The sequence below is a fragment of the Canis lupus genome, chromosome 2, assembly GCF_003254725.2.
Source record: "Canis lupus dingo isolate Sandy chromosome 2, ASM325472v2, whole genome shotgun sequence".
Lineage (NCBI taxonomy): Eukaryota > Metazoa > Chordata > Mammalia > Carnivora > Canidae > Canis > Canis lupus.
In genome coordinates this window covers 61,887,191-61,906,145 of record NC_064244.1, presented here as the reverse complement: position 1 = coordinate 61,906,145, position 18,955 = coordinate 61,887,191, and positions in this window count along the sequence as shown.

Below are 18,955 nucleotides of genomic sequence, written 5' to 3'. Positions count from 1 at the left end.
CTGGTGTATACACACATATACAAGGATGTTTACTGAATCACTGTATTAAAAAAATATCAGATACAATTTAAATGTCTAAGGTCAATAAATAAATAATTTGTGGTGTATTCATACAATAGGACAATTTTCTGCTATTTAAATCCATAAACAAGATTTACATTTATAAAAATGGATAAATCTCAAAAAGATAGTTTTTAAAAAGTGCAAAAAATCAAATTGCTGAATATTTACAAATTATATTAAAATAATTGATTGTATTATTTACAGATACCATTTCTCACTGTTGAGCACATCTTGTTTATTCAAATTTTTATTTAAATTCTAGTGAGTTAACATACAGTGCAATATTGGTTTCAGAAGTCAAATTCAGTGATTCAGTGATTCATTAATTACATACAACACCTGATGCTGAAAATGACAAGTGTCCTACTTAATACCCATCACCCATCTAGCCAATCCCCCCCACCTCCCTCTATCAACTCTCAGTTTATTTTCTATCCTTAATAGTCTCTAATGGTTTGCTTTTTCCCTCTCTTTTTCCATCTTCCCACATGTTCATCTGTATTGTTTCTTAAATTTCACATAGGAGTGAAGTCATACAGTATTTGTCTTTCTTTGACTGACTTCTTATTGCACTTAGCATACTACATGCTAGCTTCATCCACATCATTGTGAATGGCAAGATTTCATTCTTTTTGATGACTGATTCCATGACTGATTCCATTATGTATATACCACATCTTCTTTATATCCATTCAACAATTTGGGCTTTTTTCATAGTTTGGCTATTATTGATAATGCTGCTATGAACATCAGGGTGCATGTATCCCTTTGAGCCTGTATTTTTGTATCCTTTGTGTAAATACCTAGTAGTGAAATTGCTGGATCAAGGGTAGTTTCTATTTTTAACTTTTTTAGGGAACCTTCATTCTGTTTTCCAGAGTGGCTGCACCAGTTTGCATTTCTACCAACAGTGCAAGAAGTTTCCTCTTTTTCCACACCCTCACCAAAATGTTTTTCCTGTTGTTAATTTTAGCCATTCTAACAGGTATGAGTTGATATCTCATTGTGGTTTGATTTGCATTTCCCTGATGATGAGTGATGTTGAGTATCTTTTCATGTGTCCTTCAACTATCTGGATATCTTCTTTGGAAAAGTATTTATTCATGTCTCCTTCCCATTTCTAAACTGGATAACTTTTTGTGGGGTGTTGAGTTTGATAAGTTCTTTATAGATTTTGGATACTAACCCTTTATCAGATATGTCATTTGCAAATATCTTCTCCCATTCCATAGACCACTGGAATCCAGATCACTGAATTTTGTTGATTGTTTCCTTCACTAGGCAGAAGCTTGATGAAGTCTCAATAGTCCATTTTTGCTTTTCTTTCCCTTGCCTCCAGCAAGAGAAGTTGCTATAGTCAAGGTCAAAGAGGTTGCTGCCTGTGTTTTCTTCTAGGATTTTGATGGTTTCCTGTCTCACATTTAGGTCTTTCATCATTCAAAATTTATTTTTGTATATACTGTAAGAGAATGATCCAGTTTCCTTCTTCTGCATATTGCTGTCCAGATTCCCCAACTCCATTTGTTGAAGAGACTGTATTCTTTCCTGCTTTGTCAAAGATTAGTTGACCATATAGCTGTGGGTCCATTTCTGGGTTTTCTATTCTGTGCCATTGACCTACGTGTCTGTTTTTATGCCAGGACCACACCGACTTGATGACTACAGCTTTGTAATAGAGCTTGAAGTCTGGAATTGTGATGCCTTCAGCTTTGCTTTTTCAGGACTGTTTTGGCTTTTGGGGGTCTTCTGTAGTTCCATACAAATTTTAGGGTTGTTTGTTGTAGATTTGTGGAAAATGAAGGTGGTATTCTGATAAGGATTGCATTAAATGTGTCAACTGCTTTCAGTAGTATAGAGAAATATAAATACCTACATCAGTAGCAGATACATAAAAGCATGCCTAGATACCTACACATCAGGAAGAAAGGAGAAGTCAAGAATAGATATTAAAAAGGTTCCAGAAATGTATGATTTATTAAACCATTTATTTATTTTTTAAACCTCTACATCACTGACATTTTAGGACAGATGATTTTTCATTGGGGAGTATTGTTCTGTGCATGGCAAGATGTGTAGCAGCATCTCTAGCCTCTACACACTAGACTGGAGTAGCACTTCCCCAAGTCACAGCCACCAAAAATGTCTTACATTTTGCACCCTGGGAAGGCAGGACAGGCAAAAACACCCTTGGTCAAGAACTACTAGCTTAATAGATTGGTGTTCTTTACACTATTTCTTATACTTTTCTTTTTAAAATATTTCATAATAAAAGGTATGGGGAAGAAGAATACTCTTTGAGCTATTTATTGTTTTAATCAAATGTAGCATGTGCTGGGCATTCAGCTATCAAGATACATAAAATAGAACCCTGTCTCCAAGAATTCTATGTCTATGTCCACATTGTAATGTGGAAGTGAAGAAGCCTTGGTGTGGGACCTAAAGATGGAGCTGAGACAGATCTAGGACAGATCTAAGAACAGCTCCTAACTCCTAACTCTGTCACACATATAATCTGGGAGAACTTCAGTTTCTTCATTTCCGTTTTTTTCTTTAAAAAAAAAATCCATGTTTTAGCTCCTGGTGCTCTGAAATATAGTAAGCATTCAATAAGGAGTAGTAACTACACCACTCGTTGTTTTCATTATTATTTGTAAGCAGGTACTGATGATGCAAGATAGTGTTGACAACATCCTCCCTGCCCTCCCCTCACCCGCAGTGGGTCTGCCATTTCTCTGGTGGCCATGAGGGATAGGAGAGCAGTCCATTCCTAGCAGTTGCCTGTCAGTTCCTACAATGTCAGTTCAGTTCACAAGCACACTCAGTTTGCAGTCATGGAAGCATTCGTGACAGTGACACAAAGGGAGGCAGAATGTGCAGGCCAAGCAACAAGAAACAGCTCACATGGCTCATGATCTAGAAGTAGGTACCAGAGAAGTTCTTACACATACTCTCAAATTTTCAGTCTTTATGAAATCAAAACAGCTTCTTTGTTTTTTCTTTCAATTCTACCTGGATTTTCCTCATTTATGGGCCCTACAGGGCAATACCTGACCATACCACCCCTAAGAACTGGCCGTTTGCATACCCAAATGAAAAACGGATAATATGTTCTCGTATCATAGGAAATGTCTGGGAGTCTTGGGCAAACTTGTTTGGCATCAGAGTGGCCTTCCTTGGTAACAGTCTTGATAAATAGTTGATTCCCCCCCCCCGATATATGTAAGATATATGTAAATTGTATTATATTTTAGTAATAAAATCTTTGCAAGACCAGAAATTTAGTTTCTATTAGCATATCCTGTTTACTGTGCTTCACAAGCTATTTTTTATTGACACTGTTGAATTCAGTACTGAAGATGTTGATATGTATTATGGTCAGCTACATAACACATCATTGCATATGCCAAACAGCTACAAAGTTGCTACAGGAGTTGAAGAAGGAAAGGAATCTTCCCTCAGGAGCAAGAAGACTCTAAACCAAACCACAATGAATGGTGTGATTTGGTTACACAGTAATGGAAGTTAGCTGATCCTTGTTTGTATGACAACAAACATGAATGGAGGTGAAACAATAGAAAACAGGACAACAGAGAGGAGAACCATGATTCTGGCTTGACCAAGAACATTAGAATCAGGGCACCACAGAATCACTTAAAGCTAATTTGCTTAACATTTCATTCAATAATTAACTGTGTAGCATCTAAAATGAACCCAGCACCTCACTAGGTAGTATGATGTATATCACCCAGATCTTTCTAAAACATCAAGAAACAAATCAATAATTATGGGGTTATCAAGATCCACTGGTGGGGGAAGGGGAATGTTTATATTATAAGAATGGAATAAGAACTCTATAGTGTCATTTGTATTACACTAGTGTCACGTAGTGTCACTAGTATGACTCAAATATGTCATCTCAAACTTGGCTCTGCCCACTACCATATGAAGCTACACATCATCATTGTTTTGCATCCTCCTGGAAGGAACATGATCCAAGATGTAACTTCACCATCCTCCCTTTCCATCACAATACATGGTTCCCAAGGACAGTCTCTGTCCTCATGGATGAATTCAATTCGCAGAAATTAATTGTTTCCAGAGTTCTTTTCATTTCTTGAAATACACAGTATCACAATGGGCTGACAGAGAAGGCTGTAAGAACAATCTGCATTGCTGCTAAATAATCATCTTCACTGTGCTTTATCTGGGCTACGCATGCCTTTAATCTGCTTTTAAAAACATTAAAACTCATTTAATATACTTCTAAAAATTAATAAGGCTATAGAAATGGAACACATTAATGACTATTCACATAACCTGTTAAAATTTTAAGCCAGTTTATTATTTAGTGTACTGTAAATAAAATTAATTACAAATATTGGTACTGACAATGTATGCATAATTAGTTTTGAATCTTTACTGCTTTAATACAGTTGAGGTGCAAAGAAAGGCTTCTAAGTGCTATTTGACTATATTAATAGATTGCTTAGAGGTAAACTATTGTAATTTATATGCATTTCATTCACACATAACTCTTTGACAACTCTCTTGTGATACTCAGTAGTCCAATGCCAATATGGATTGAAACGGTTTAGCAAACACTTACCAGAAATGAAAATTAATATCTACCAAGAGATGATGTGTGTGTGTTTTTTTTAAAAGCAACTTTCCAAGTTACTGTACTACAGCATATGGTTTTCAAAAGTTCAATTCACCCAAAATCAGTGCCCTATTGGTATTGAGCTGGCAACAACTGGAATTCCATAACCTATAAATGTAAATAAGTGCAATATCGGATAAAAAGTAAGACACCCTAAATATACCTTGATGCTGGAGTGCACCTTTGAGATTGAGCTGAACTTCTTCATTTTACAGATGGGAATTGTATGTTATCAAGGTCCCACCCATTGTGAAGTTTGTCAATTCTAGTCCAGTGTTTGATCCTCTGTGCCTCATGGACCTCCAGGTGTCCCTTTAGGGCTTCCTAACTGTGCTATTGTAAGACAGAAGAAGGGGTAAGGTAATAGCCTCAAGATGTAATTCATGGACAAGGAACAGGATCCTCTTCATAAGCCAGAACCTGGAATTTCATCACTATTAATTATTCTTTGGGGATACTATAAGATTTTGTATATTACTTTTTCTCAAATTTCCTATTGTTAGAATAGTCCTTATAGAAGTAAGAGCTTATCTCCTCAGTTAGCACCTTAGTAGGAATGCTAACAAAATAAAGAGAGTATTGCCATGAAGCCACTGATCAAAGAGAGGATGTTTGCACAGAAAAGGAAAATGATTTGAGACAAATGTAAGGAAGAACCTTCCTACAATCAGCAAAGTCGAATGGGAGTGGATGGATGTGCCATCACTGGGTGTGTCCAGGTAGCTGGTGGCCTCAATTACCAAGGATGCCTTAGAGATCTTTTGAGAATCATCTAAGGATTGGCATGTAATGACTCTTAAGTTCCTCTCTAGCTCTCAGATCTCCTGAGTCATTGAAAACAAAACGAACGAGGTAGATTGTTAGAGATTTGAGGGGGGCTTGAGACAAGAAGTGGGATAACACCAAAGATAAATTCTACTTACTTTTGTGTTTCTTGTAAAGTAAAATTGCCTTAAGAACAACTGAATAAAAAGAGAGAAGACCTGATTGAAACTGCAGAGTCCCTTATCATATCCTATCATGTGGCATCCAGAAGTGAGGGCTGGGATACATCTAGATCCCTAAGTTGTTGGTGAGACTGCTAAGCCTTGAACACCGTACAAAGGTCATAGACCGTGAAGCTGCTTTCAATTGCCATCATCTCTGTAAGAAGGAGTTAAAATATAGGATTAGTTATTTCAACTGGGGGTAGGAAACAGTAGACTTATTCAGAGGGCACTGAAATCTAATACATTATTGTTATTATATATATTACATGGCACATATTATTATTCTATTTCTCTAACCCTTCCTCCAAAGGGATCATTATTTCTGAGTTTTAGAATTCTACATAGATATGCTTAGTGCTCAGTTAAACACACACACACACACACACACACGTTAATTAAGGTAAGCATGTATACATTTATTTATTTTAAATAGCAAAGAGCCAAACCTCTATGTGTAGAGAAGCTCATCACCTTTAATCCAAGACACTCCTAGGGACTACTGAATGAAACCGCTATTATAGAGCTCAACATAAACAAACCAAAGGTCAGAACTTCCCAGGAAGTGTGCCACACATGAGTTATAAGCAGGGGTGGAAATCATTTGGAATTTGGGAAACTTTCTAAAAGAAAACTAATATAAAAACTATGGATTAGAAAGTAGGTATAGGACCTTGGATGGAGCCCCTGAAAATGAGAGTTCCCTGAAGTGTATGTAGCTTTATGAAGCATCCTGGTGAAGACGCCTTGACGCCTCTTAGTTATGCTAAGAATCTGACCCGCTCATCTCTCAAAGTGGCCCGGTTGACTTGAGGTGGGTGGTTCCCCCAGACTGATTGTCTCCCCTGAGCCATGGCTCTGTTCCCCCATTTGGCTAACATGTCATTACATTCGTTGGGAAGGACAATGAGAAGAAGTTAGGGATGTGCAATATCTGGTAACTTGAAGACCATTTCGTTTTCTGTAACTAAACATTTTATCTTATATTTTACTTTGAGAGAGAACTAGAAGGGATGCAGAGCACACATCGTGTTTTCTAACTCTGCAAGGAATGTTAAATTGCTTACTCAGTTTGTATCTCCAAAAAATTCTGTAAGGCAAAACAGCTTTCTCACCCTGGTTTGATGAGAGAGTAAACTGAGAAAATTTGGGGGTCATTTTTAAATGGGTATCCTTGTCATGTGCTTCTCTCTCTCCCTTCCTTTCTCTCCTGTTGCTTATTTCCACTTCCACCAGAAAATATCAAATGAAATTTTCATCATTTCACAGGAGCATCTTCCATGTGATTGCCACTCTTGTGTCATGAGGGCTAACCACATGCTCACCTATGCAGAAGGAATCCCAATACCATTTGAGTCTTTCAGTCAAAATGCCATAAAAACAGTGGGCATCTAAAACAAAAATTATTTAAGATATTTGGTATTACTGTTATTCTGAACATGTCACTTCCTAACTGCTTGTTTATCAAGAGACCTGCACAATTAGCAGGTGCCAAACAAATGCTAAGGAGGAATAGTTCCAATCTGCTGAATGATGGTTCCTTTCTCCCAGTGAAGGCTACAATGGCTTAACAAAAAGATGTTGAGTTATCTGCACTGAAAAGTCACCTGTGTCCCATCTGGGCATTAAATGCTATGCTTGTTACAAGCTTCTTCTGTTCTTTCCAGAAAGATCTGTGAGGCAGGTGAGCTGAGGACAGTAACAAACTAGGTTAACATGGAGAGCTTTTTGCCCCATTTATTGAAATTAAATGCTAATTGGTCCCACAGTTGCAGACAAATCTGAGATACAAAACTGTGCACCATAGGCATTTCTCCTCCTACTAGTCTGAGTCTCCTCAAAAAGCACAAATGCTGGCCTATACAGAAGGGATGCTCTTTAGTGAATTATCAAATGAAGGAAGGGAGAATGGAATGAATGAATGAACAAGTGAATGAAAAGGAAACTCCTTATTTTTGGTAGGACTTCAGTTATAAAACTAACTTCTAGAGGCACCTGGGTGGCTCAGTTAGTTAAGTGTCTGACTCTTGTTTTTGGCTCAGGTCATGATCTCAGGGTCCTGGGATTGAACCCTGAATCAGGCTCCATGCTCAGTGGGGAGTCTGCTGGAGATTCTCTCTCTCTCCCTCTGCCCTCTGCACCTCCCTCCTGCTCACACATGTGCATACGCTCTTTCTCTAAGATAAATAAATCTCAAAAAAAAAAAACTAACCTCTAGCTTATCACAAGCTGTTATTGATCATAGTATTATTCTCAATCAAATATCATTTAGTTCATACGTACAGACCCATCCATCCACCTGGAGGGTAACATCTCCCACCTTTGGCTGCGTTTTTGCCTTCAGAAATTTCACCTATACTATTTCTCTAGTTCCTTTGAGTGTAGATATTTTTATCATTTTCCAGGTAAATAAATGAACTCACTTAATGAGATCTGATAATCTTGTTTTATGGACTGAATATTTGTGTTCCCCAAAATTCACATACTGAAACCCCAACCACCAGTGGGGTGGTATTAGGAGGTAGGCTTTTGAGAGGTAATCAGGTCATGCCTGTGGAGGTCTCATGATGAAATTAGTGTCTTTTGGAAAGGCACTCTTGCCTGCAGTCTTTTGGTACCCACTTGGCCACATAACAGTGGGCCTTGCCCCTGTAACACTTCCTTACCAAGACAGAGAGCCCTTGTAACCTGTGCTGGATTTGTCACTTTGGAATTTTTGTTATAGCAGCCCAAAGTGCCTAAGACACCTGTATAAGGATGAAAAGAAGTAAAATAAGTTTTACTGAGAATATCATCTTTGATCCATTGGTAGTAGCTCTAGAAGTACAATGCTGAGAAGAGAAGCTGCAACCAAGTTCAGAGGAAAGAAGAGGCCTGAGAGATGAGTGATGGCCTTCATGGACCCTGAAGCGGACAATGGCAAGTAGGTGTACCACATTTTGCTGATCCTAATTGGAAATTATGCCTTACTCACTCTACTCTTCCGCCTCTCTAGGTTATTGTGGAAAAGAACCATCACTTTTCTCTAATCCTCCAGAACTGAACTTAAGCACACCTTAGGTGCTCAACGTAGATTCATTTATTAAATTGAATTAGGAAAAATGGCCTTCCCTCTGGGCTAGATGGCAAAGAACATGACGCTATGATGGTAACAAGAGCAATAATAACAGAAAAAACCACAAATGTTTTGGATTTTTATGAGCAAGGTTTGAATCTAAAACATATAAATTCTCCATGATGTACAACATTACCTCCCCAGTGGAATCAAAGGAATTTAATAAAATAGCTTTCTTGCCTATGGAATGAGCTCCCCCCCCATCCCACTTATTTTTAGTTGAAAATCAAATTTGAATGCTGTGTCTTCTCATGCATCTTCAAGATTTATTCATGAGTCACAGCTGAATGCTCTATGTGTTATATTTACGTGAACAAACAGACATTGAAAAAAAAAAAGAATCAGTTCCATTATCTAGATAGATGTGTGTTTGTCAGCATCTGAGAGAATATCCATCCTGGATGGTAAAGTATTCAGCTACTCTTTTTAAAAACATCACTCAGGCATTGTAAGACATATAACTACAGCATAAGCAATGACCTTTAGACGTGTCTCCCCTCCTATTATCTACACACTGAAACAGAAACAAGTTGGTATTGAAAATCTGTGTAATATCAGTTTAGAAGCTATTTATTTCAAATACATTCTGCTTGGTGCGCCAACCATAATGTTATTAACAATGGCAATGTACTGAGACATTACTCAAAGGAATTCTAACAGGTTCATTCACCCCACCCACCATCCTCAATGTGCATGTATGTGTGCGTACACACACACACCCCTTTTCACAAAAGAATCACAGGGCTTTGTTGTCGTTGTTTTCTTTTTCCCTTCCTAACAAAGGATCCTATAGTCATTTAGAATCTTTTTAATATTTTTTCAATTAAATTTATAAAGTCTTATCAAGTGTATAGCATCTTTGCAGGACATAGCTTTTACAGGAACTATACTCTACAAGCCTTGTTAATCTTTCAGATGACTCCACCACAGTGATTAATTTACCCTTCCATTCTCTCTAAAGGGCAAATGGCACTTAGAACAACAACAACAACAACAAAAAGAGCTTTATTTGAGGCAGATACATTTTCTAGGATTTTCCTTAGATGTAAGTCACATTACTCCAGTCGAACTTAATTCTTGCTGCTGCTCCTGTCAACACTGAATGACTCCCAGCATTTAAAGAAAAAAAAAAAAAAAAGCTAGTGGCAGAAACACTGTTAATGACACTTCATGAAAAAAAATTATAAGATAATGTGGATTATAAACTTTTGCAATTAATCAGGCTTGTGCCAGCTGGTCTTTCCATATCATTCACCTTAAAAAAAAAAAAAAAATCCATTGACCATAAGAGTACTCCGCCTTCTCCACAACAGAAATCATGACACAATTTTCCACTAACTGCCTGAACATTTTACAGTGCACGTGTGTGAGTTGCCATTGATCATCTCCAGGCTGAGAATGTAACAGAGTCAACATGTACTGTTTTCCAAACCAAGAATAAACCTGCAAAATGATTTGTTTCATCAATGATTAGTTTCCTATTGCAGCTGTAACAAATTGCATATAAGCTTGGTGGTTTAAAAAAACTCACAAATTTATTCTTCTATAGTTCTGAAGGCCAGAAGTCTGAAATGAGTCTTACAGTGATAAAAACCAAGGTGTGACAAAGCTGGATCCTTTTGGAGGCTCTGAGGGGAGAATCCAACCTCTGGCCTTTTTCAGCTTCCAGTGGATACTTGTATTCTTTGGTTTGTGGCTTCTTCCCCTCCTTCTTTAAAGCACATCATTCCAGTCTGTTTCTGTTACCAGATGGCCTTCTCTTATGAAGCTGAATCTCCCTCCCCTGTTTTCTTATTAGGACACTTGTGATTACATTCACAGCCCACCCAAATAATCCAGGATACTCACCCTATCTTAAGATCTTTAATTGAATCTCATCTGCAAAGTCCCTTTTGCCATATAAGTTACAGGTTCCAGGGAGTAAGACCTAAATATCTTAGGAAGACATTATTCTACCAGCCAGATAGACATGATTCTATCAAGTAATTGTCGAAATAAGAGAAATGGAATTGATCTGTCTTTTAAAATGGGACATTACTCAGAAACAAAGTGTACAGAATGGAAGAAATAATTTACAAATATTGTAAATCTACCCTGTAATATCAAGCTCAGTCCTTAGTATAATATTTTAAGCAGTTTCTTAGAAGTAAATAAAGATTAATGTTGCACAATTAAGAATATGGAAGCAGAGCCTATGGACCGACTGGGTTTTTAGTTGCAAAAAACCAAATCCAACTTCAGCTAACCTTAGCTAAGGAGAAAAAAAAATGATAAGGACTGATAGATCAATGGGAGGTTACATAGCTCAACTTTGACTTTGGGAAGAAACCAAGAGAAGTTGGACATAAAGAAACTTGACTTAGGTTACATAATAGGAACTGTTGGATGTGTATGTTTCTGGACTTTTGCTAAAAGTACTGGATTGAGGTGCTAAGCCTAGGGTTTCATCTGGCAACATGCCTTTTTAGTAAAGTGGGACAAGTTACTTAAAATCCCAGCCTCAGTCTCCCCATATGTAAAGGGAATAACATAAGACTAGTCAATACACTGTTATTATGAGGATCAAAAGAAATATTACACAAACAGTGCCTGCCCAACATATATTGTTGAAAATAAACTGAAGAAATCATCAACTATATTTTTCTTACAGACCAAATCATGAATAATTTCTCATCTGTCCCTGAGCCTTTGTCTCACTTTCCCAAGTTTTAAACTTCTGAATAGGGTCACTTGAATCCATTGTTCTCTAGCTCTCAGAGAATGGAAACAAGAAAAATCTCGCCCTTTTTTTCCATAGGGAAATCAGAGCCCTATCTCATCCATTGAGTAGTACCCCTCTAAATAAGATGATTTGGGCACTGAGTTGAAGATAAAGGAAAGACAAATGGCCCCACAGTTGATGTTGACAGGTATGAGGCAAAATCCAATTTAGAACAGTAGCAGCCAATTAAAAGTAACATGGGGCCAAGAGCCACATCTAGTGGAATAATCCAATGACCAATTGTCCATTCCCCCCCTTTTCCCTGTTACCTCAGTGACCTCAGCTCATTTTCTTAATCCTGATTTATTTGGTTCTTCCTTGGTAGATAGTTAATTCTTAATTTTTACTTTTTGGTATACATTTTCAAAGATTTAAAACATTAAAATATACTAATAAAATTTATGAAAGTCTTTTATACATGTACCTTGGATATTTTTAATTTGGATAAATATTATTTAAATGGATGCATTTCAAATTTGGAGATGGGGTACATGTTGGGGGTTGGAGGACAAGTTTTTGATAATGATAAAAGGAAATTTTACATTCATCTGAAAATGTTTTATCTTATTAAAACATTTTAATTCAACCTAAAGCAAATATTGAAAAGTTTTAATAGCAGTTAATTCTGAGTGATGAAAACACATGTTAATTACATCTTTCTAGTTTCTTAATTTTTTAATTTCTCAAAAATATTCATACCAAGTTAAAGCATAACAAGATAGAAAACAGGCACAAAACATATTTTAAAAGCCTGAGTATTTAGTAATATGTGCAAACCTATAAAGTGGAGAGGAGATAGAATTCTTTCCAGTTGTACGAAATGGAATTTAATAAAGAGTGCATTAAATTCATTGTATTTGGTCCAATGAAAACAGAAAAGTCATACGAATATGAAAAAGACCACACAGCATGTAAGAGGGAAAGGTCTGAATAATCACTCCAGTTTGGCATTGCAGTAGCTCTTTGTTCTACACTAACACAAAGACCAATGGCTCTAGGGAAAAGTGGACTTTTCCTAATGTGTTGAAGTGGAAAACTACTATCCATGAATACAGTTGGTCAACAGGCCCTGGTCAATGAAAGTCTTCCTGACAAAGGTGAAGCAGGTAAAGGAGCAAGGCAAGAAAGACCGTAATTCATTAAAATACTCTGCCACAAAGATTATTAAAACTAGAAGAACTCTCAAGGGGACTAATCTTCTCTGAGTACAGATGAGAAAACAAAGGCCCAAAAAGAGGTGACCAGTATTACATAACCAGCTCTGGCAGCAAAGAACTAGAAACTGGATCTTATAATTCCCTGGATCAATGGATATTAACTCCCTTGACACACCATACAAGAGACTCTGGCATATGGCCCCTGCCCATCTTCCAATGTCAATCTCCTACCATGATCCCATGTTCTAGTTTGGGTCCTCTAGTAGAGTGACAATTCTCATTTCTCTCTACATTTGCAGAGATGGTCCTAGTGCTTCATAAAGTAGAGCACTTCTCATCTTTCAAATCTGAGCCCCTTCTTTTGATCCCCCTAATGCCCAACTTAAGCTGGCTTCCCTCCTCTATATCTATAATGTCCACTACCTACCCTTATCACACCACTTGACATTTGCTGTGTTCCCTCCTCACTAAACCATGACCATTGAGAAAAGAGAGAAGACATTTCTGTGCCCCTGTCAAATTGAGACATTTATTACCAAAGTCCATTTGCATTGTAATTCTAGCATCCTGCCTAAATCGGGAGAGTAAAAAAGACATACCCATAAATGATGATATAGGCACTACCAGCATTAACATTCTGTCTCTATAAACCTCACCCTCCTTTCCAGCTCTGATGGAAGTACCTCTTCCATTTTAAAGTATTTTATTAACTAGATTTGCAACACTAGATTGGAAACCAAACATCGCAAGAAGATGGCTGTCACTTCCTTTTCATGGGGATATCTCTCTCTTTCACTAGACTATTAACTGCTTGAGGGCAGGAACCACATTTATCACCCTGACTTTCAGGTCTTTTGTACAAAAGTATGCAATAAACACTTTGTAGATGATAATCTTGTTACTAGAACAATGTTCCATAATGGCTCTGTATTATTAGTGCCAGTTTCAAAGATGACAAAGAATTAAAAGTGTGTTTGTGTGTCTGCAAGCTTAGGAATCAGTTGACCTAATCAAAGTGAAATGAGTCCCTGCTAGAAGCCTAATGTGGTACCAGGCTAGATGGCATTAGAGATGTCCTGGATAGAGCAGAGGAATGAAACAAAACATGGAAGATATATTGTTTATTGTCAATTTGTAAATTTCATTCATACAATTATTTCTCATGTGCTATAGACCTGCTGTCTCTGGTTGAGTTAAATCATGTAGCTGCATATCCACATTGTCTTGCCTCTTGACCAGCAACAGTACTACACAAAAGAAAGGTCTTTGGCTCTTCCTCTCCTATTTAAGTTGTCCTGGCACCACAGTCACCATGCTGCCTGCTGCCTATCTTTGTCAATGCTCAACAGTGTTGACCTTCCTAGACAGGGAAGGAGGAGGGCAGCCCGGGTGGCTCAGCAGTTTAGTGCTGCCTTCAGCCCAGGGTATGGTCTTGGAGACCCAGGATCGAGTCTCACATTGGGCTCCCTGTGTGGAGCCTGCTTCTCCCTCTGCCTGTGTCTCTGACTCTCTCTCTTTCTCTTCCTCCCCACCCCGTGTCTCTCCTGATTAAATAAATAAAAAAATATTTTTTAAAAAAGAAACGGAAAGAGGAGGAGGCATAACCACATATTCATAAAATGATTCCATGGATCAAGAAAGCAGGGGAAAACTGGAGATAGTTAAGCAAATCTGTTTTTGTAAGACTTCACAGTGCCATTAGAAAGGAAATAATGCTTCCAAGGAGGGTCTATAATTTATAGAGCTTCCCACACTTAACTGATCCCGCAACAATTTTTTATCAGATTATTTTGTAGGAGTGGTGTTCTATGAAACATACTTTGAGGAATGCTGTGTTAAGTCAAATAAAAATCTACTAATATATCCCAAGTTTATCAGGTTAAACAAAGTTGGCAGAACATGGAGGGACAGGAGAGAGGCTCTCACCCATCATTAAAGTGGCTTTTTTTGTTTGTTTGTTTGTTTTGTTTGGTTTGGTTTTGAACACACATTGCATGATCTACCAGCTGGAAAATACTGTTATAGACAAGGAAAACTTATCCCGAATGGAATCACTTTATCTTCTAACCTCTTTGTTGATTTCTGGCTCCCACATTTCCTCCTTTACAAGGATCCACAACTCTAGTCTGAGTCTAATTGGATTGCTAGCCAGTTTAGGATTCTAGGGTTCTGCTAGAGACTCCATCCTTGAAACAAACTAAACCCTCAGTATGTGTTGTCATCAGGGACTAATGATTGGGTGAATGGTGGAATAGCTTTCCAAATGTACATCTTGATTAGGTTTTTTTCAATGTTAACCCTGTTCATTGGATCCACCAGGCCCTTCCTTCTCCCCATCCAAAAAAAAAAAAAAAAAATCACTGTGTTTTCTTACACAAATAGCGCACTAGAGAATTAAATTGAGAAGAAAATAAAAAGTTTGGAAAACTGAGATTTGATTATTGATTTTACCCCTAAAAATTAAACGGCACTGGTCAACTAAACTTAATGCCCATATCTTTAGCCCAAATCTTCCCAAGGTCAACAGCACTTTTGTGTGGCACCCAGAGCTAAGTTGCTCAAATGTGCTGCAGATGGAGATGTCTCAAGCAACACCTGTGGTAGCAGGTGCTTGGAAACCACCCTGATTCCCCATAAACCAATAATGTACAGGAAAAAAAAAGTCTTTTATTTATTTATTTCCTCCCTTCTTTACTAACTTATATTAAACTGAGTTAAGTGGAAATAGCCTGTTTTGAAATAAATCCCACAGTGCAAGATATTCCTTATTATTAAGTAATATAACCTGAAAATGTAACTAATACATAGTCTTTGAGCTTGGAATTTCATATGAACCTGTACTATCCATTATCTGCTCGTAGTTTGTGTTTACTATGGACAAGTGTGTTCATACCTACTGAGGTTGAGTCCCTTTCATAGCATTATTTGAATTTTTTAAACCATACTTACTATGGAAATTTCTAGATAAAGCTTGAGTGATTTTCTTATCTGATTAAGGAATAATATACAAACACTATAGAGAGGCTGGCTGCAAATCTTGCATAATGGCAAAAACAAACACCGTTCTAAAGGAGTGTAGATAAAGAAAAAATGGAAAACAGACTTCAAAACGTGTCACAAGGAATAAATCCCTCCCAAAAAATATGCTCTCTTCTAAACTTCATATTTATAACTTTGGAAACACATTTTATTTCAAGCAGAAGCAATATAGCAAATGCATTTTCCAAGGAAACACATAAACTTATACACACCAACTTTTAAACTTTATAGGAGCAGTTATAGAAGCCTGGTGTAAAGATCATATCTGCTAAAATAAAGGCTTGGTGAGGTATTAATTGGCCCCAATGGGTCTTCCTTCTGGGGAAAAGAGAAACTGAAAACTAAGACAAGAGTCTTCCCCAAGCTGATTATGTGATTTCTGATTTGAGTTTTAGTGGCCAATAAATATCATTCTTATGCCTTTATAAAATGTTTAGTAACTTCTTTCTATTATCAAGTAACGCCATGTGTATCCACCTCAGTCTAACACTCAAGACCCTCCAGAATGCAATATTACCTACACAAGCCAATGCCATCGCCTCATCATCCCTTCCTTCCGCCATCTCAGACCTTCCTTCCAAGGGGTCTACTCATTACTTCCAGTCATGGCCAGGGGTACTGCAATCAGCTCTCTCAGTTAATATGCTTCAGTACATGGAACAGAAAGTCCAATTCAGAGAGTCATTTATTGTATCATGTAACTAAGAAGTTCAGAGTTGGAGTAGGCTTTGATGTGGTTTGATCTGGAGAGGTCTTCTGCTATTTTTCTCTGATTCCCTTGAGTATGCCCTACTCTGTGTAGGCACTGCTGAGATGGTGGAAGAGGAGATGTTCAGAGAGACAAATACCAGTGTCTACCAACTTTCCCTCAACTTTGCACTTTCCCTTCACTCCTCTTGTCAGTCAAACTTCTGACCATCCATCCTTTGAGGCTCAACTCATATAAAGCCTCTCTACAAAGGCTTCCCCCAAGCCACTAGCTCTTTCTTCTATCCACCCCTATAATACTTAATGGTCCATACTGTGCCACCCAGAGAGTACTGGTTTATATGCATACTTACCTGAGTTTCTATTATTTAAGGATAAAATGTTTTATTCTCTAAGTTTTTGAGGCAATTTGAAGACATGAGTGTTGCCTTTATTCATACTCCCCATAACTCCTAGTATAATACTGGGAACAGGGTAGACATACAAAAAGTATGTGTTAACAAAGAAACAGATATGCAAATCATAAAGGTCAACTTTGATAACATTACTATGTTGCTCAAGATTCTATGGCTTCCCATTACCTATAGGGTGAACTCTAGGATACATAGCATAGCAAATTTGGGAAGATGGTCTTTTTCACTTTTTTCCTATCACGTTTCAGGCTCTACCATCACTCATCCCTGCCTCCTATAAGCCAGTTAGGCCATTTCCATGCATATTATATGAGGAAAGAGAAGTGAAACCAGGAAGAAAACAGAGGCAGGAAAGGCAGGGATTCCTTTTTGTTTCTTTGTTTGCCAAAGGTGCAGTCCTCAGACAACATCAGAAAGTATCAGATGGCATGGAAAAGTAATTGGGAAAAACACTGGGAGAGAAATCAAGGCCTTGTCCATTATTTCCGACAGTAAAAGATTTCCCTGGGTAGAAGAGAGAGCATAGACAGAAAGGAAAGAGATAAAAGATCAGTCCAGGTCCAAAGAAAGAGGGTTGGCACATAAGGGTCACAGAAACACAGATCATTTCAGCAGAGAACCCTACCAAGAACATTCACTGTGGGAGCTGAGTGGGCAGCCCACTGAGTGACCTCCAGAATCACTTCAGAGGCTCAGCCCATCTTGCTTACCTCCAGCTTCTGGGAAGGACTTCCTTTTGCCAGCAGCTGGGCAGCTCTGCCTGAGAACTGACTAGACCTAAGACCTGAGATTTTGTTCAGTCCTTTTCCACACATACATAATTCATGAGGGCAAGTTATGAGCAATTGTAGTATCAAGGTGAAGCCTGGGCATCTGAGGGGTATATTGATGATAAAGGTAAAGCCTTTCCACCATAACCTTTACCTTGGGAAAGACTGCAATAAGGGAAGGACTGTTTCTCACAGAACCATGGTTAAAACAAACCAACCACTGAAATCCAGTATTTTGTGGTGGTGTTGTTTGTAAGTCCCTTTATGCATTGAATCCTGTCTGTCTCATTAACCTACTCTCCCACCATCCCCTCCCATCCCAAAGGAGATTCAAAAGGCTGAGTTAAAGAGCTAGAATATGGATGGGTCTTTTTCCTCCCAAGAACCTTTCTCTGTTTATCCAAACTTTTTCCTATGTTAAGTATACTCAAGAGTCAATAAGAAAATGGTGGATCAGACCTTTGGTCTGTTCAATTCATTCTATGACCCAAAAAGCTGGGTCATAGAATGAATGAACATGGCAGCAGGAGCAATGTTCATTTTATTTAATTCAACACAATATTGAGTTTGCCCCCTAAAAAGTACTTGCCTACTACCGTAAGTACCAGGAAAAAAAAAAGTGTGAATGAGACCTGATGTTTGTCATCTGGATATTCACAAACGACATATACATAAACAGATAATTACAGTGAAGTATATTAAGTGCTGAAATGAAGTTCCTGACCTGGTGTTACGGGGTGACAATAAGAAAGTCACTGCAGGGGTGATGGTCTTTGCTCCATGGTAAGGAGTATAGAAAATGCAAAGATAAGAGATGATGAAGTTTGCCAGCCTATAGAGTGAATCTTGTGGTGCCTCGCTGAGCCACAAGCCTGGAAGAGACTCTGAGAGATCACTGACTGCAACCTTCCAGAGATCTGGAATAGCTAACCTCACCATCCAACAGGTGAAAGACTGGGAACAATTGAACAGGCCCATCCCTTCTCAATGTCCTGAAAAAATGAAATAACTTGAGCAAATCCATCCTCCATGTACCACTTTCCATAATGTATATTTAAGATAAATTGAGCCAAACACATTTTGGTCTTTCTTCCATGTTTCAAAAGACTCCCCAGGACATGTCCCTAGTTGAAGGTAATTATAATTGCTTGCAGTAATATCCCACCTTCCAACCTTCTATTTAATAAAATTCTAAGGGAAAATGGGGTTTTGTTTGTTTCAAGAGCGAGATTTTTCCACAATAATTAAAATAATAGTATCAGCTGAGTTAAGAAGTCAGGCAA